The sequence below is a fragment of the Zingiber officinale genome, chromosome 9B (assembly GCF_018446385.1).
Source record: "Zingiber officinale cultivar Zhangliang chromosome 9B, Zo_v1.1, whole genome shotgun sequence".
NCBI classification, from domain to species: domain Eukaryota; kingdom Viridiplantae; phylum Streptophyta; class Magnoliopsida; order Zingiberales; family Zingiberaceae; genus Zingiber; species Zingiber officinale.
In genome coordinates, this window is record NC_056003.1 from 34,817,416 (window position 1) to 34,837,939 (window position 20,524).

Consider the following 20,524-nt stretch of genomic DNA (forward strand, 5'->3'; position numbering starts at 1 on the left):
ACCACCCCCTAGGGTTTTCCACCTGCCTAACCTCAGTTAGGACTTTTGCCTAAGTACACTTAGGACTTTCCTGCAAGCTCATTCAAACTGTTAGATCACAACATAACCTTAACTTTGAATCCTTTGCCATTATCAAAACACTGGTTCGATCGTCGGATTCTTCCCGCACCAACAATCTCCCCCTTTTTGATTATGACAACTTAAATTCAAAGTTAAGTAAAACAAGCATAAGTAAACGAATGTATCAATAAACATAAGCAAGCTTTTTAAGTAAAAAGTTCAAGTAAGAACATAAGCAAGCTAAATGTATAATGCTCCCCCTTAATAAGAGCTCTCTTTCTCTTATCCTTAATTTAAATTTTGAATAATTTGAATTTATCTTACTCTCCCCCTTTTCCATATATAAAAAAAAACTTTTGTATGGAGAACTATAGTAAAAAGACAACATGAAAGGACTAAGTTTTTAACAACTTACATTTTCAGCTTAAAAAGATATATTTTAAAACACTTTAAGCAATATTTCTTGTAAGTAAAATTTGCTAAGGGAAAACTTGTCTTTGAAACAAATTAAAGCCTAAGAAATATTTTAAGTAAGAAGTTGGTTTTAAGAAAACTAAGTTTAGTAACTAATATAGCTAAAAAGATTTTTCTTTGAACCAATACATAGCTAAATTAAGATTACTGTTTTGAACAACTCCTTTTACTTAGTAAAAATTTGTGCAAATTTAGGAAAAATTAAAACAAATGATTTTCAAAAGGCAAGTTTTGAAAAAATAGTAAGCTTAAGTTTTGTAATGAAAAATGACTTAGCTAGTTTCGAAAGACTTTGTTGAAAAATATTTCGTTAAAAATTTTTAAAGCCCTTTTTAAAAGATATTACTTTCGAAAAGCTTTTCGAATAATTTTTGAAATAATATTAAATAAATAAAAGATCTTTTGATTTGACTTAATTAATTTCGAATACAACTATAGAAGTCATAAAATATTTAGTCGAATAAAGAATTTTAAATTATCAGCAAAAGAGGAGCAATTATTTAAGAACCTAATGTCCAAGCATGAGTAAGTTAAATGGATTTCAAATTAACCAGTTTCCTTTAGTGAGGTATCAGAGCCCTAAAGTTCAAGCATGAGTCAACTTGAAATTTTAATATCCTTAACCAACTGTCTAACCTTTAGCTACTGGCTGAATACCTAGAAGGCAACAGTTTTCACTTGGTTAGTCAAGTTAAGTTCAAAATCCAGTTAGATTTATCTAGGGCTGGATCATTTAACTTGATTAATGTAGAGTTAATTTTTAACTCTCAGACTCACTATGATGCACAAAAATAAGCATTCTGGAGTCTAGGCTATACCCTATGCATCTCACGCCGTTCTAAGTTTCTTTCAAACACAAACAAGTTATGCCTAGTGTGTTTGTGAGATGCTTTGGCTGAAACTAGGGGAACATGATTTCTAAGGGGAAGATCCTAGGCTAAGTCCAAATTTTGAAAGACTAATAAAATTGAGATTTTGAAAACATTATTTTTCCTAGAATTTTAAAAGATAATTTTAAGATTAAGTAATTTTGAACACCAAAAAAAAAAAAAAAATTAGATGTAAGAAATTGATTTGAAAATCAAGATCTATTCTACCCAACACATTCCTATTTGTCTTCTAAGTGCACTGAACTCGAGTTCAGGTAAGGGTTTTGTGAAAATGGTAGCTAGGTTTGATTTGGACTCAACATGGTTAAGTACAATTTCACCTCTAGCTACATGATCCCTTACAAAATGATGTTTTACCTCTATGTGTTTAGTCCTAGAGTGGTGAATTAGATTTTTGGTCAGATTAATTGAACTTATATTATCAATAAATTTTTTTGTATTTTTATATTCTAGTTGATAGTCTTTTAATGCATGCATCATCCACAAAAGTTGAGAAGCACATTCTCCTAGGGCTATGTATTCAGCTTCAATAGTGGATAAAGCAACGCAGTGTTGCTTTCTACTTGACCAACTTACTAGACACTGACCTAGAATTTGGTAGCTACCACTTGTGCTTTTTCTATCTAGTTTGCACCCGGCATAGTCTGAATTAGAATAGCCAAAAAGGTCAAAGGTGCAAGTTCTAGGGTACCAGAGTCCTACATTTAGGGTGCCCTTAATATACCTAAGTATTCTTTTAGCATATGTTAGATGTGACTCTTTTGCACAGGATTGGTATCTTGCGCACATACCTACTGCAAATAGTATATCGGGTCGACTTGCAGTTAGGTAGAGTAAGCTACCTATTACACTTCTACAGTGATTTGGATCTACTGGTTTTCCTTCTGGGTCAGAGTCAATGTTGATATTAGTTTCCATTGGTGTATTTATAATTTTTGAATTTTCCATGCCAAAGTTTTTAATTAGTTCCTTAGCATATTTAGTTTGATAAATATAGATTCCATCTTTGGTTTGTTTAATTTGTAGGCCTAAGAAAAAATTGAGTTCCCCTACTAAACTCATTTCAAATTCATTTTCCATTAATTTAACAAATTCTTTTAAAAGTTTAGTGTTGGTTGAGCCAAAAATTATATCATCAACATAGATTTGGACTATGAAGATGTCTTTCTCTAAGGTTTTGACAAATAAGGTCTGATCTATTTGACCTTGGTTAAAGCCCTTGGATATTAGGTAATTAGATAACTGTTCATACCATGCCCTAGGTACTTGTTTTAGGCCATATATGACCTTTTTCAGTCTGAATACATGGTTTGGTTTGTCTACGTCCTCAAATCCGGGGGGTTGGCTTACATAGACCTCTTCCTTAATGAACCCATTTAAGAAGGCTAACTTGACATCCATTTGGTATAACCTAAATCCTTTATGTGCTGCATAGGCCAGCAGCATCCTAATGGATTCAAGTCTAGCTACTGGTGCGTAGGTTTCGTCATAGTCTAATCCTTCAATCTAGCTGAACCCTTTGGCTACTAGTCTGACCTTATTTCTTACAATCTCACCCTGATCATCCAATTTGTTACTAAATACCCATTTGGTGTCAATTATGGACTTATCTATGGGTTTAGGTGCAAGTTCCCAGACTTGATTTCTATCAAATTGGGCTAACTCTTCCTGCATCGCAATGATCTAGTCAAGATCAGGTAGGGCTTCTTCTATAGTCTTAGGTTCAATTTTGGAAATAAGGTCAATCTGACTCAGGTTTCTATAAGATGATTTAGTTCTAACTCCTAGGTTTGGGTCACCCAAAATTTGGTCAGGTGGGTGAGAAGTATTTATTCTAGTTGGTCTTATATTTGGGTTAGTCACTGGTTCCTTTGGTATACTAGTGTTGGGTTGAATTTCATCATCTTCTAGAATTCTTGGGTAAATGTCAACATTTTCATTTATATTAGGTAGATTATTTTCTTCATCAAAGATTACATTTATTGTTTCTTCAACTTTTAGGGTATTTTGGTTATAGACTCTATAGGCCCTACTGGTTGTGGAGTACCCTAAGAATATTCCTTGGACTGATTTGGGTGTGAATTTTCCTAAGTAATCTTTAGTGTTTAAAATGTGAACTTTACATCCAAACACTTTTAAATAGTTCAAGTTGGGAATTTTATTATAATATATTTCATAGGGGGTTTTATTGTGTAATTTGTTAATCAGAATTCTATTTTGAATGTAGTTTGCTGTATTTATTGCTTCGGCCCAGAATTGATGATTTAAGTTGTACTCATTTAGCATGGTTCTAGCGACCTCTTGTAGGGTTCTATTTTTGCGTTCCACTAAACTGTTCTGTTGGGAAGTTCTAGGGCAAGAAAATTCATGTTTGTATCCATTTATTTCACAAAATTGGGTAAACCTATGATTTTCAAATTCACCCCCATGATCACTTCTTATCCTTTTAATTTTGGTATCTTTTTCATTTTCTGTTAACTTGTAAAAATTATTAAAAGCTTCAAAGGTTTCATCTTTTGTTTTTAGAAACTTTACCTAAGTGAACCTAGAGTAATCATCAATTATAACTAAGCAGTATTGGTTCCTGCTTAGTGACTTGGCTCCGTGTGAATCAAATAGGTCTAAATGTAGGAGCTCAAGTAAGGAGTTAGTTCTATTTAGGTTGGTTGATTTGTGAGTTGATTTGGTTTGCTTACTTTGTTGGCAAGCTTGGCAAATTGTATTTTCTAAGTTCCTTAATTTGGGTAGCCCTCTAACCAAGCCATTTTGACTCATTTTTGAAATGAGTTTGACATGAGTGTGACCCAGTCTTCTGTGCCACGGGCTAGTTTCCTCTTGTTGTGTCAAAAGACATTCTACTGAGGATAAAGGCATGTCAATTGTGTAGATGTTGTTTTTCCTGAGTCCCTTAAGTATGACTTCGGGGTTGTCAATATTTTTAACTAAACACCCAAAATTATTAAAAATAACTAAATAGCCACTATCACACAATTGACTTATACTTAGTAAATTAAAGTTAAAATTTTCAACTAGTAAAACGTTTCTAATAGTGAAATCGGAACTACATTCGATATTACCTTTTCCGATTACCTTAAGTTTACCATCGTTGCCGAATGCAACTAATCCTAGGTTCTTGTATTTAAGCTTAGTGAACTTCGACCTATCTCCAGTCATATGTCTAGAGCATCCACTATCCAATATCCATTGATCTAATTCCTACACATAAGGTATTTTGAATTGGATTCTTTTAGATGGATCAAAAGATAGTTAGATTGAAATAAGCTCCCTAATTTTCTATCTCACCTAATCTAGGTTAGCAATCAGTTATTTCCATGGGTGATTGTTATATGGTTGAATAATTATTTTAGAAAAAGCTTAAGTTTATTAATTTGAAGAATATTAAGTTAATTAAAAAGTTAAAGTTAATTAATTTTGAAATATTTTAAGTTAATTAAATTAAAAAGTTAATTAATTTTGACAAAGTTTTTAAGTTAATTAAATTTAAAAACTTAAGTTAATTAAATTTGAAAAAGTTTTTAAGTTAATTAAATTTAAAAGGTTAAGTTAATTAAATTTGAAAAATATTAAGTTAATTAAACTTTGAAAAATATTAAGTTAATTAAATTTGAAAAAATTAAGTTAATTAAATTTTGAAAAATATTAAGTTAATTAAATTTGAAAAATATTAAGTTAATTAAATTTGAAAAAATTAAGTTAATTAAATTTGAAAAATGTTAAGTTAAAAAAATTGAAAAAATTAAGTTAATTAAATTTGAAAAATATTAAGTTAATTAAATTTTAAAAATATTTTATTTAATTTTAACTAAATTCAATTTTAATTTAATTTAATTTAGTTTAATTTAATTTTAATTTTAATTTTAATTTAATTTAATTTAATTTAATTTAATTTAATTTTTTATTTTTATTTTGTTTAATTTTTATTTAATTTTTAATTTTTATTTAAATTTAAAATTTTATTTTATTTAAGTTTTGTCCTTAGTCATCTCACCCGATCTAGATTTTTCAATCAGGGGATCCTATAATTTTGTGAGATGAATTAGTTTTATTATAGGCTTTGGTTTAACTTTGTGTTAGATTCAGGTTTAGTTTTGGGCTCAGCAAATATGCATTCTTTGTATAAACTTCTGGGCTATGGTGAGTCATTTGGACATCATTAAAGTAACAATACCTTCGAGGTTTTCCAAATAGTCCTATCCACTGAACTTAGTACAAAACCTTGGTCTAACTAATTAGGATCCATAAAGGGTAGCTTCGGTCAGTTCCACTTAGCCAAATGCACCAGGTCGCAGTCATATCTTCCTAGACATGCATAGACTAAGCTTCCCTAACGTACTATCATCCAATACTTCACCAGTACCGTGGGTCAAGTTAAACTTAGTTCTTTTTATTCTAGCCCTAATAATCCTGCCGAGTAGGTTGCATTTGGTTACCCTGTCGGGTAGATTCCTTTTGGAGGTGCCAGCTATTCTGGAGCCTCCATTATTGATTTTCCTTTTAACTTGTTTTTAAAGTTTTAATTCCTTTAAATTTATTTGTTAAGAGAATTTTTATTTTTTTATTTATTTAGATAATTTTTATTTATTAATTTGTTAAGATAATTTTTATTTATTAAGATAATTTTTATTTATTAATTTGTTCAGATAATTTTTATTTATTTATTTAATTGAAATAATTTGTCTTTTTGCTCCTCCTGGATCATAGCCTCGATAAGGTTTATCAAGGTAATGTATTTGATCCTTGGGGACCCAATACTTATCAAGTCCAACTTGATTGACCAAGTTGGACTTGGGTACCCATGCTTGGATTAGTTTACTATTTGGTTTGTTGACTAAGGATAGATAGGACCTATATTTCTTCTTGGTTTTGAAACCTAGTCCAGTTCTATTGTAAACGGCTCTTTGTGTCCCAAGAATTAGGTCAAGGTTCTTGGACCCCAAAGGAAACCGTTCTAAGGTCTTCTCCAAATCCTTAACTTGAGTTTTCAGACTAGAATTTTCTTCCTCAAGTTTTTGGACTTGAGATGAATTTCCAGTCTGAACTGGGTCATGCAAGGTTTTGGAGTTAGTCACTTCTTTAAGGACTGTTATTTCCTTTAGAAGTGACTTGACCCGAATGTTTGATTTTGCTAATTTATGTAATAAATAATTAACTAAATTATTTAACCGGGGAATACTTATAGTGGGGTCGGGCCCTTCGGAAACGGATACGGATCCGTGGCTTCTGTCCAAGTTTGCTTCCGATTCGCTCTCGCTCTCGGACATGTTGATTTGGTCCTGGGCCATTAGTGCTAGGAGGCTCGTTTGTTCAAACTCGTCGTCGGTATCTTCTTCTGAGGATTCTTCAAAGGTCTCTTTCAGCACCTTCTTCTTCCTCTGCTTCTTTGCATCCTTCTGATTTGGGCAGTTGACCTTGATGTACCCCTTCTGGTTGCACCCGTAGCAGATCACCTCGAACTTGACTTTTGAATTAGGTTGAACCTCCTTGGATTGTACTGCCTTCTTTAGGTCTCTCTTGTTGAAGCCCTTCTTCTTCTTGTAGAGCTTCTTCACAAGGTTCACGAGCTCGGTTGTCAGTTCGTCATCTTCTTCATCTGAGTCGGGTTCTTCTTCAAGCTCTGGTTCGGTTCTTCGCCGTGTTCTTAGTTCACGTGTTCTACTGGTACTTGTAAGGAAAGCTACACCTTTCTCGATTGACTGCGCATTAGTCTGCTCATGTAATTCAAACTCAGAAAATAATTCATCTAATTTTATACAAGATAAATCCTTGGAAACTTTGTAGGCATCTACCATTGATGCCCACAATGTGTTCCTCGGAAAAGAGTTGAGTGCGTACCTTATGACGTCCCGATTCTCGACTTTCTGCCCGATTGCATCGAGGGAGTTGAGAATATCTTGTATGCGTGCGTGGAGTTGACTTGCTACCTCTCCTTCCTGCATTTTGAGATTGTATAGTTTATTAAACAGTAAATCTCTTTTACTCACCTTGGTGTCAGAGGTGCCCTCGTGGAGTTCGATCAGTTTTTCCCATAGCTCTTTTGCGCTGGAGAATGGTCCAACTCTATTGAGCTCCTCCTTGGTCAGTCCACACTGGAGGGTGCAGGTCGTTTTGGCATTGGCTTCCACCTTCTTGATTAGAGCTGGTTCCCAATTCTCGCAGGGTGTAGGCTTGCCGTCTTCATCGGTTGGCAGTTGTAATCCAGTCTTGATGATCATCCACGTCTCAAACTGAATTTTTAGGAAAGATTCCATCCGTCCTTTCTAGTACCCGAAATCTTCTTTGGTGAAGAGAGGGGGATGAACCGTACTATAACCCTCTTGTTGGGCCATTGATACCTTGCACGACAAAAATAATAAAATCTATTCCAAGACTTGGTCTTGGATTAGTAGTACGGGAATAGTATAAAAAAAATGAACTCGAGTGGTGTTGCACCAACTTCTAGCAAAAGCCGATTCGAACGAAGAAAACTTGATCAGAAAATAGTAATTATGCTAATTCCAATCGACTCCCAAAAAATAGAAAATACCACGAAAGAAATGCGTGATTGGTGGTTGCACTAGATCAACGCTACCCCGCTCTGATACCAATTGTTGGATCGAGAAGCGCTAGAGGGGGGGGTGGGGTGAATAGCGCTCGTGGCTATTTTCTTCGATTCGTAAAACTCAAGTAATAAACGCAGCGGAAATTAAAGGACAATCACACACAAAGACACAAGTAGTTACTTGGTTCGGAGCCTGTTTCGACTCCTACTCCAAGGCCCACGCTCGTTGAGCGTTTACTTTGGGCAACAACTATAATCGTGAAATGTTTTACAGTAGAGCAATACAAGTAAAACAACAATAACTTTATACCGACAACAGAGAATCGTAGAGTCGCAGCTCCTGGTTGTCGAGGTGTAGCAACAGCACTCCGGGGACGTATCTTGAGCAACCAACAGTCAAAGGATCGCTTAGAACTTAATTGATTTAGACTGCTGCTCGAGACCTTTTTTTATACTATGCTGAAGGCGCCTCCAACACCATCCAAGGCGCCTCCAACAAGCCGAGTTAGCCGCGTGGATCGGATCGAGCCAGGTCGCACCTCATCCACTTGAAGGCGCCTCCAACGCCCTCCAAGGCACTTTCAGCCGGCCGTCCAAGGCGCCTCCAGCTCCTCTTCGTAGCTGGCTTCAGCTTTGCACCCGAGGCGCCTCCAAGCTCCATGGAGGCGCCTCGGACATTGTTCATCCGAGGCTTGCCTTACTCATTTGTCACTGCAAAGCATGTTAGTTCACCAAACACACACATACCCTGCAAGATAAAGTTAGCACACATAAAATATAGTAAATTAAGTGATTGACAGTCATCGGACTGTCCGGGTCTGACTTCGAATTTCCGACTGGAAATCCTAGGTCGACCCGATGCCTACTGTTCCCTCTGCGGGGAACGCGTCCTCACCTACTCCTCTCAGGAGAGTTACCTATTGCCAGTGCGATCCTCCAGATCGACTGGACTTTTACTCAGTGCTCGATGCTTCCGGACTTTCTGCTGGACGCCCGCTCCCTGGCTCGTCCAGTCTTTCACCTGGTTCGCGACACTAGGGCTTTCCACCTAGGGTTACCACCCCCTAGGACTTTTGCCTGAAGCCCTCGATCCACCAAGACTTTCCACATAGGGTTACCACCCCCTATGACCTAGGGTTACCACCCCCTGGGGTTTTCCATCTGCCTAACCTCAGTTAGGACTTTTGCCTAAGTACACTTAGGACTTTCCTGCAAGCTCATTCAAACTGTTAGATCACAACATAACCTTAACTTTGAATCCTTTGTCATTATCAAAACGCTAGTTTGATCGTCGGATGCTTCCCACACCAACACCTCTTTCAATCCATTGGTGGCCGGTGGCTTGAAGAAGAGGAGGAAGAGAAGAAGAAGAGGAAGAAGAAGAAGAGGAAGAGAAGGAAGAAGATTAGAAGGTGCCCCATCCTAGAGATTGCTTATGTGGCCGGCGGTTTGGAAGAGAAGAAAAGAAGGGTGGTTTTGTCTTAGTAGATCGTCGCCCACACGATGTCCAAGAAGAGGAGAGGAATACGACAGAAGAGCAAGAGGTCTTTATCTACGAAGAAAGGTACAACTAGTTCTTTAATTCCGTTGCGTAATTGGCTTTGTTTTCTTCATGTCGATTTTGGATATCGATTTTGAATATCAACACAAGAGGCCAGCAATCTTGTACTTCGATCATTCAAGAATTTGCTTGATTGATCAAACACATGTCTGATCGAACGTGTGGGTTGCTAGGAATAGTTCTGTACTTGTACAATTTTTGTACGAGAAATTTAAATAGAACGGAATTCTAGTGCCCTTCAAGTGGTATCAGAGCATGTTTTCTGGTTCTGTGTGATTGGTTTTTGATTAAATTATGCACTGCTCATACATAAGTTTAGGTTGGATAATAGTAGGATGTGCTAGATAGATTAACTCTGTGGTTGTAGGCATCCTAGATCCAACTATTATGGCTTTTTGTGTGCTTGTGTGTGATTTGAACCCTCGAGCATGTCGAGGTTGTTGTGTGTGAATGATTGTAATAATTAAATATGACTGGTTACCGTATTATTATTATTGTTGTTTTACATTCTGTTCGATCTAGATTACATGTAAATTCCTTTGTGGAATATAGGATCGATAAATGTAAAATTTTATTTTTGTTGCGCCTTGTATCCTTGCTATGCGTGGTGTTATTTTGATGACCAGAGGCGCGACGGAGAAGGAAGCGAGATAGACGCGACAGCTTGATCCATTGGCGGCACATTGAAGGACAACGATCCATTGGCGGCATATTGGAGGACAGTGTTGGATGAGGCCATAATAGTTGGAAATTTTATTTTCATGTTTATTGCCTTATATGCTGTTTTTATGTGCTGTGATGTATGTGCTGTGATGTGCGTATATGATTAAAATTCCTCAATTTAAATAACTAAATAGGAGAGGGATTATTTAAATAAATTCCACGGTCTCCATTACTGGTTGCATTCAAACTTGCGCATTGACTTTAAGTGCCTTCCTCCATATCGAATGAGTTTGTTTGCAGATCACTAGATCAAACTTTCTCTATGGATGATTATAGGAAATTAATTAGGTATGTGTGATCTTCTCCATTTGAAAGGGCACAATTCTAATTAATGGACTAAGTATCAAGTAATGGTATATACTTAGACTCATTTAATGGTATCATCCCTATCGGAGTCGCTGCTATTATTTGTGTGACTGAAGATAAACCAACTATTAATTTTATTTGTCATAAAGTTAGGTTGACAAGATAATAAAATTAATGGGTAAAACCTCCTCTTACAAATCTTTGAATTAGTATATGTCCACACTATCGTGGTATACGAAATTCACAGTGTTTTGAGGTATTGGTGAATTTAAATTATATTGTTTGAGGAATCAATATTATTTTAAATTCTAAAGTTTTGACTAAGTATTTTATTTTATGATTCTCAGGATTTCAAAATGGCTTTCAATCCTCTTGCTGTTATTTTAAAAGAAAATAAACTTACTGGTTTAAATTATATTGATTGGAAATGAAACTTAGACATTGTCTTAACTACTGAAGAATGCAAGTTCGTACTTCTTGAGGTTTGTCCTAGCGTGCCTGATAAGGATTCTAGTGAAGAGGAGATAGAGAGACATAGGAAATGGGTCAAGGCAGATGAGATGACGCGGTGTTACATTTTGGCTTCTATGTTAAATATGCTACAACATCAGCATTAGGCCTTACCCACTGCCTATGACATGATGCTCAATCTCAAGGAACTCTTCGAACACCAGAATTGGGCTGCCAGGCAGGAGGCCATGAGAAACTTAATGACGACCACCATGACTGAGGGGACACCCGTAAGGGATCATATCCTCAAGATGATGACTCATTTAAATGAGATAGAAGTCCTTGGAGCTGAAATCAATGGGGAAACCCATGTCGATATCATTATGCAAACGCTGCCCAAAAGTTTTGAGCAGTTCCACCTAAACTACAACATGAACAAAAGGGTTTATTCGTTGACGAAACTTTTGACAGAACTCCAAGCGGCAGAAGGGCTATTTCGTCAAAGTTCTCAAGTTCACATTGTTGAAAACATTTCTGCCTCTAAACTGAAAGGCGAAAAGAAGAAGAAGAAACAAGTTGGTTCAGAAAAGAAAGTGATTTGACCTCAAGGGATTGGGCTGCAGGCAGGTGTGAAGAAGCCGAAAGGCAAGTGATTCACATGCAAGCAATCTAGACATTGGAAGGCGAACTATCTGTTGGTGCAACCTTATGTCAAGGTTGACCTGGTTGACCCGACTCAAGTTGACCTGACTCGAGGTATATTTTGATGTTTGACAAAAAAATAGAGAGGTTGTATTTTGATGTTTGACGAGGATAGAAAAGTTCTATTCTGATGTTTGACAGAATACAAACTTGGGAGATTGTGGGTGCAATCTTTGGTCAAGGTTGACCTGGTTGACCCGAGGTGAGTCGACCTGATTCGGGAAATCCTGGTGAGTGAAGCTAGGTGAAAGTCCTGGTGAGTGAAGCCAGGCAAGGGAAAGTCCTGGTGAGTGAAGCCAAGCAGTTGGAAAGTTCTGGTGAGTGAAGCCAGGCAAGGGAAAGTCCTGGTGAGTGAAACCAGGCAGTTGGAAAGTTCTGGTGAGTGAAGCCAGGTAAGGGAAATCCAGATAGGTCAAGGTTGACCAGACATCTGGTGAAAAGTCCAAGCAGGGAGCTTGGCACGAGAAAAGTCCAAGTATGGAGACTTGGCACGAAAAAGTCTAAGCAGGGAGCTTGGCACGGGAAAAGTCCAAGTATGGAGACTTGGCACGGAAAAGTCCAAGTATGGAAACTTGGCATGGGAAGTCTGAGAGGGCTTGGGAGCTCGTTCTCCGAACTGTGGTCAGAGAGGGCTCGGTAGCTCGCTTGGACGGATGGAGTCGAGAGGGCTTGGTAGCTCGTTCTCCTGACTAGGTCGAGAGGGCTAGCTCGTTCTCGTGACCGTAGGGTTTAGGCCGAGTTTAAACCGGATCGGTCCGTGACCGATCGGATACGAGTTGATCGATCGGCCGGTGACCGATCGAACAAAAGTGTTTCATGAATTACCGATCGGTGCCGGTGACCGATCGGAATCATCTGAAGAAGATCGGGAGAAGAGAGGGGATCGGTTTGTGGACCGATCCACTGAGTCCGATCGGTCCACAGACCGATCGTAGAGTTGGGCAACTCTCAGCGTCTGATCGGTGCCGGGACCGATCGAGACAGGTCCGATCGGTTCCAAGACCGATCGAGAAGGTCCGGACCGATCGGTGGAGCTCGATCGATTCTAAATTTCAGCCGCTGAGTCACAACGGCTAGATTTCTGTGTCTTCGCCCTCTTCACGTGTTCGCAGGTTCGTAGATATAAAGGGTCGAGTGCCTCTGAGATAATATCGCCTCTCTTTTCTTTCTCGATCTCATCGCAATCGAGCTCTCATTTTCCTGAAGCTTATGGAAGCTTCCTTCGGCTGGTTCCTGCTGTTGTAGGTGTTTCGTGAAGTTGCTGCTTCATCCAGTCGACGAGAAGGCAAGCTGTGTTTTTTACATTCTTACTGCCTTTGTATTGTGCTGTATCTTTGTACTCCTATCTTGCTGTTGCAAGAAGTTTGTGGCGAGGTTTCTCCACCCAGAAGGAGTTTCTATTAGCCGATTTTCCGGGGTCTCATCCACCGACGGATTGATAGGCTTCATCCACCTTACGGACACGCCGAGGAGTAGGAGTATCATCTCCGAACCTCGTTACATCATCGTGTTTGAGGTTTGATCTTCTCCACTTTCGTTTCTACTCTTTATTTTCGCTGCGCTAACCTAAATTGTAGGAAGAAACGAAAATTTGGGGTCGGCTATTCACACCCCCCCTCTCTAGCCGCCATCCGAAGGTCCTAACACTATCCTCGCAGAAAGAAGAACAATAAAAGTATATCTTATTCATTAGTTGTTGAAACATGTTTAGCGGTGTTATCTACCGGTACCCTGTGTGTAGATACGGGAGTCACTGATCATTTCTGTAATTCATTGTAGGGATTCCAGGAAACCAGACGACTACATGAAGGAGAGATCACCGTCTACATGGGCAATGCTGCGAGAGTGGCGGCTGTTGTAGTGAGAGATGTTTATGTAAGACCGTTAGATTCGATAGAGGGGGGGTGAATATCGATTCGAAAATATCGAGTATAAACGCAGCGGAAAAGTAAAATAGCCACAATGGTTTTACTTCGTTCGGAGCCTGTGACGACTCCTACTCGAAGGCCCGTGGTCCTTGACCACTTTCGTTGGGCAATCACTAGCAATTCGAAATGATGATTACAAAAGAACCGTACAGGGAATGCTAATGAAAACTGAAAATAAATACCGACAAAAAGGGAAAAGAACGGAGCGTAGTGTCGGAGCTTTGTTGGCGTCGCACTGAACGTCGAGCAGCAAGACCAGCAGTAGAAGAGTTCTCAGCTTAATTGTTTATTCTGAAGCTCCTGCCTGGGGCTTCTTTTATATGTTGCTCCGGGCGCCTGGAATGTGACGTAGCTGCTCAAACCGAGATGCTCCATGTGGCGACGCGCGAGTTTGGATGAAGTTTGCCTCCCGGGCGCCCGGATCCCTTCCGGGCGCCTGGATTCCTTCCGGGCGCCCAGACCCTGTTTTCCCGCAGAATCCGTCCTGCAAGACAAACGTTAGTCCGGAGGCAAATTTACCCTGTAACACAAATTGTTAGCAAAAGCAAAGTGAGTATGAATTAGCAAAAAAGGAGTATGACTTAGATTCCGTCTTTCCGAGACCGGAATCTAGTCACGATCTCGACTTAGATATCCGAAATGGATCTAAGCCGGATCGACGCCTAATGTTCCCTTCCCGGGAACGCGTCCTCGCAGTCACTCCCCTCCAGTGACTTACCTCACTTACCTGCCAGACGTCCGGTCAGCCCGTCGACCTGTCTGGACTTCTCGCCAAGCGTCCGGTCAGCCCGTCGACCCGCTTGGACTTCTCGCCAGCTATCCGGTCAGCCCGTTGACCTAGCTGGACTTCTCGCCAAGCGTCCGGTCAGCCCGTCGACCCGCTTGGACTTCTCGCCAGCTATCCGGTCAGCCCGTCGACCTAGCTGGACTTCGTGCCAGACATCCGGTCAGCCCGTCGACCTGTTTGGACTTCTCCTGCATACTCGATCAAAGTGTCAGACAACAACAAAACTAACTTAACCTATTTGTCATTCATCAAAACCTGGGTTAAATCGTTAGTGCTAACCGCACCAACAGTTTATTTATCTTTTGATAGGAATAAAACATTGATTTTGAGAAATTGTCTTTACGCACCATGTTTTAGAAAGAACTTGATTTCAGTTTCTAAATTATTTAAGGATGAATATTCTGTTTCTTTTTATGACAAAGTGGTTGTCAAGAAAAATAGGGTGGTTATCTGTTCTAGTATGTTGGTTGGCAATTTGTATACTCTTAATCTAATAACTCCCACTATAATGAACCAATATTCAGAAATTAATAACACATCTTCTAATTCTAATAAGAGAAAGCAACCTTTAGAAATGAACCAAACATATCTTTGACATCTAAGGTTATGTCATATTAACTTGAGTAGGATTCAAAGGTTAATAGTTGATGGACCTTTGGGTTCATTGGTAGTGGAAAACTTTCTGACCTGCGAGTCTTGTTAGAAAGAAAAATGACCAAGAGACATTTTAAGGAAAAGGGGTATAGAGTCAAAGAAGTGTTGGAATTGGTTCATTCTGATTTGTGTGGGCCTATGACTATCCAAGCAAGAGGTGGTTTCGAATATTTTGTCTCTTTTATAGATGACTATTCGAGATATGTGTACATTTACTTGATGCGCTGCAAGTCTGAGTGCTTTGATAAGTTTAAAGAGTATAAGACTGATGTGGAGAAACGTCAAGGTAAAAGTATCAAGACACTACGGTTTGATCGTGGTGGAGAGTACCTCTTAGGAGAGTTTAGGAGTTACTTATCAGAGGCAGGGATTCAATCCCAATTATCTGCACCTGGAACACCCCAACAAAATGGTGTTGCGGAACGAAGGAATAGGACTCTTATGAAAATGGTTAGATCAATGATGAGTTATTCAAAATTACCAAATTCATTTTGGGGATACGCTCTGAAAATGGCAGCGTACATTCTGAACTTGGTACCTTCTAAGTCAGTACCCTCTACTCCCACAGAATTATGGAATAGGCGTAAGCCTAGTTTGAAAGACATTCAGATTTAGGGTAGTCCAACACATGTGCTGAATGGAGACACTGATAAGTTGGAATCACGTACGAAAGTTCGCTTGTTCGTGGGATATCCTAGAGGAACGAAAGGTGGTTTGTTTTATAGTCCTAAAGATCAGAAGGTCATTGTTAGCACCAATGCCCAATTTTTAGAAGAAGACTATGTAATGAACCACAGGCCCATGAGTGAAATTGTTCTTGAGGAGATAAGAGAAGACACTTCTACTTTAGTACCAATGGTACAAGATGAGATACCACAAGTAACTGCAACACATGTCACAAATGATGCACAATTACAAGTAGTGACTCATCGTAGTGGGAGGGTTGTTAGGCAACCTGATAGATTCATATTTTTGGGAGAGTCTTCGGATTTGATCCCTGGTGAACATGAAGCTGATCCTTGGACATATTATAAAACACTCCAAGATAAAGATACAACATCTTGACAAAGTGCAATGAACTCTGAAATAGAATCTATGCATTCTAATCAGGTCTGGGAGCTTATAGAACCACCAAATGGTGTAAAAGCCATTGGATGTAAATGGATCTACAAAAGGAAAAGAAGAACAGACGAGAAGGTGGAAACCTTTAAAGCGAGGCTTGTTGCGAAGGGGTATACTCAGAAAGAGGGAATCAATTATGAGGAAACTCTTTCGCCGGTAGACATGCTTAAGTCTATCCAGATTCTTTTATCTATTGCTTCTCATATGGATTATGAGATTTGGCAAATGGATGTCAAGACAGCTTTTCTTAATGAAAGTCTTGAAAAAAGCATTTATATAAAGCAACCAGAGGGATTCATTGCGAAGGGTAAAGAGCATCTTGTATGTAAGCTCAATCGGTCCATTTATAAACTGAAGCAAGCTCCGAGATCTTGGAACATCTGGTTTGATGAAGTGATCTAGTCTTATGGATTCATTCAGTGTCCGGATGAGTCTTGTGTATACAAGAAAAGTGACGAAAATGTGGTGGTATTTCTTGTACTATATATAGATGATATTTTGCTCATTGGTAACAATGTCAAAGTGTTGTCAGACATAAGGGTATGGTTGTCCAAGCAGTTTGATATGAAGGACTTGGGAGAATGTGGACATATTCTTAGGATCAAAGTAATAAGGGATCTCAAGAAAAGGATGTTGTGTTTATCCCAAGCTTCGTACATCGATACTATCCTAGCTCGTTTTAGCATGCAAAACTCCAAGAAAGGTTTTCTACCTTTTTGGCATGGAGTACCTTTATCTAAAGAGATGTGTCCTAAGACATCAAAGGAGATAGAGGAGATGAAGACAGTTCCTTATGTTTCGGCTGTAGGAAGCCTAATGTATGCGATGCTATGTACGAGACCGGATATCTGTTTTATCGTGGGCATGGTTAGCAGATATCAAAGTAACCCAGGACCGGGACATTGGACTGCCATAAAATATATTAAAGTACCTGAAAAGGACTAGCGATTATATGCTGGTTTACCAGGTAGATGATTTGCTCCCTATGAGTTACACGGATTCGGACTTCCAATCAGATAGAGACAGTAGTAAGTCAACCTCGGGGTATGTGTTTACTTTGAGAGGTGGAGCCATAGCATGGAGAAGTGTTAAGCAGAAATACGTTTCAGACTCCACCATGGAAGCTGAGTATGTGACAGCCTCTGAGGCAGCCAAAGAAGCTGTATGACTTAGAAACTTCTTGATGGACTTAGATGTGATTCCTGATTTGCCCAAAGTTATCACAATTTATTGTGACAATAGTGGTACAGTAGCAAACTCGAAGGAACCACGAACCCATAAGGCAAGTAAACACATTGAGTGCAAGTACCACCTGATACGAGCATCGTAAAACGAGGAGAGGTTGTTGTCGCCAAGATTACATCAGCAGATAACTTGGCAGATCCTTTCACTAAGGCCCTTCTGGCGGAAGCTTTTGATAGACATGATGAAGGGATGAGAATCAGATGTATGGTAGCATTTTGGCAGCATAGTCTTTTAGTATAAGTGGAAAATTGTTGGGATTTATACTATAAGCCTAGCTTTTATATGAATATATATCTATTTTGAAATATTTTGAAATGAGAATCACTTTGGTCAAATGTCTACATTTTATATTTATATATATGTCAATGCAGTTGTCCATTTAATTTATATTGTAGATAACATGGTGTGTGGTGTCACACAAAAGATCATGTTATCGGTTCCTTATAAATTATAAATAGTAGCTCACAACCAAGATGGATTGGGACAAACCATTGGAACAGTTGTAGTGTAATTTGGTATTAGTCTGTCTTGACTATAAAATTACACTAGTACACTATGTGTGTATTGAGCAGGACCGTCTGAGGTTGTTCGATTTATACTGACTACATAAAAGAACAGAACCTCTATTATTATGGATGTGCATCCTCTTAATCCCTATATAATAACAAGCACGTACACTTAGCATTTATTTCTTTAACTTATCAATGGGTGAGATTTATTCGTTAAATCAATAGGCCCGATGAGTTGGGAGATAGTATTATTTATATGGTGTGTTGTTGATTATAGAAGGAATTTGTGTCCTAATTATTTAGGCTGATGATGTCCCCTTGAGGAGCTCATAAGGATTATCATGTAAACTCTGCAGGTGGACTTAGTCCGGCATGATAATAAGATTGAGTGGTACTACTCTTGGACTCAGATGTTAATTAACTGAGTTGTCAGTAACTCATTTAATTAACGGACATACGATATCTTAAACACGGAGAGATTAATGCACTCATAATAAAAAGGAGTCCATATTGTAATATGGGATTGGTGCGGTAGTTCAATAATAACCCTTTATTGATATGAGTTATTATTGATGGACTTGAGTTGGGTGTTTTGGGCGAACATGGGAAACCCAAGCCCATCGGGAGACCTAAACTAATTCCTCCTCTAGGTCCCTGTTGTAGCCTCTATATATAATGCCTCGCATCCACCCATCCATAACCGGGTTTGGTTTAACTTGGTTTGGTTTAACTTAGTTTGGTTTAACTTAACTTGGTTTGGTTTAACTTTACTTGGTTTAGTTTAACTTAACTTGATTTGGTTTAACATAGTTTGTTTAGATTTTTTCTAAACAAAATTTTATTAATTTTTCTTTCCTTGTAACCGACGACAAGTCTATAAAAAGGAGTAGGATGTGACCCATAAAACCTAACTTTCTAATTCTCCACAACTCCCTTCTCTCCTTGTGGTTGCCGCCCCCTCTTCCCTTGCTACGGCCGGCGGTACAACCAATTCTCTTCTCCCCTTGTGGTCGGCGCCACCTTCTTCCCCACCTAGGGTCGGCGCCAACCTCTCCCTTGCAAAGGGTTGGCAGTTTCCTCCTCCACCTTGGCTAGGGTCGGCGGTTCCCCTTCTCCCTTGGTGATCGGCGCCTCTTCCCATCCATTGGTGGCCGGCGGCTTGAAGAAGAGGAGGAAGAGAAGAAGAAGAGGAAGAAGAAGAAGAGGAAGAGAAGGAAGAAGAGTAGAAGGTGCCCAATCCTAGAGACTGCTTGTGTGGCCGGCGGTTTAGAAGAGAAGAAAAGAAGGGTGGTGTTGTCTTGGTAGATCATCATCCACACGGTGTCCAAGAAGAGGAGAGGAATACGGCAGAAGAGCAAGAGGTCTTTAGCTACGAAGAAAGGTACAACTAGTTCTTTAATTCCGCTGCGTAATTGGTTTTGTTTTCTTCGTGTCGATTTTGGATATCGATTTTGAATACCAACACAAGAGGCCAGCGATCTTGTACTTCGATCAAGGTGTGCTTTGATCATTCAAGAATTTGCTTGATTGATCAAACACATGTCTGATCCAATGTGCGGGTTTCTAGGAATAGTTCTGTACTTGTACAATTTTTGTACGAGAAATTTAAACAGAACGGAATTCCAGCGCCCTTCAGTAGCTCCCTCTTCATTAATGCTCTCCTCTTAGTAGTTGACCGTTAGTTCTAGTCCAGCATATTCTTTGTTCTTGGACTCTTCAGATGATGATTCACTCCAAGTCTCTTTGAGGTTCTTGTTCTTGGGCATTCTTATCCTCTTGTTTTTTTCTTTTCCCTTATTCTTCAGTTTGGGGTGGCTGTCCTTGATATGTTCTTCTTTATCGTAGTTGTAGCACCTAACCTTTCTTTTCCCCAAAGAAGCTTCTTTGCCTGTGTCTTATTAAACTTATTACTTTTAAAAAAACATATTGAACTTTCTTACCATGTATGTTTCTTCATCTTTATTAGGTGATAACTCTAAATCTGGTTCGTTCTTCTTAGCTTTTATTGCAATGTTGTTGTTTGACTTGTCTATATCTTTAAATCCTACACATCGAGATTTATACAATTCCAAAGTCAAAAATAACTCTTCTAATTACTTACCTCCAAGTCCTTTCAGATGTAGTAGGAATCTACTATTGATGTCTAATCAAGGGTTCTTGGAAATGAATTAAGTGCATATCTGAGTGAGTCTTGATTCGTTACTTTTTTCTGAGGTTGTTGAGCTGAGTGATTACCTTTTTTTTAGCTTTGTGTGCAATTCTGTGACCATTTCTCCTTCTTTAGTCGTAGGTTGCTCAGTTGATTTTGGAGCAAGTCTTGTCTTGTTAGTTTGGCCTTCGATGTTCCTTCATGCAACACTAGAAACTTCTCTCAGAGTTCCTTTATGGAATTGTAGAAGCTAATCCGGTTGATTTCTTGATGCGGTAGTATACTCAGAAGGTGGAATTTTTCCTTACCGTTGGCTACAAAGTCAGTCTGTTGTATTTTGTTCCAAATGTGCTCCTCCATTTCTTCACCATCCTTGCTCCTTGGCACTTCGAAACCAAATTTTAT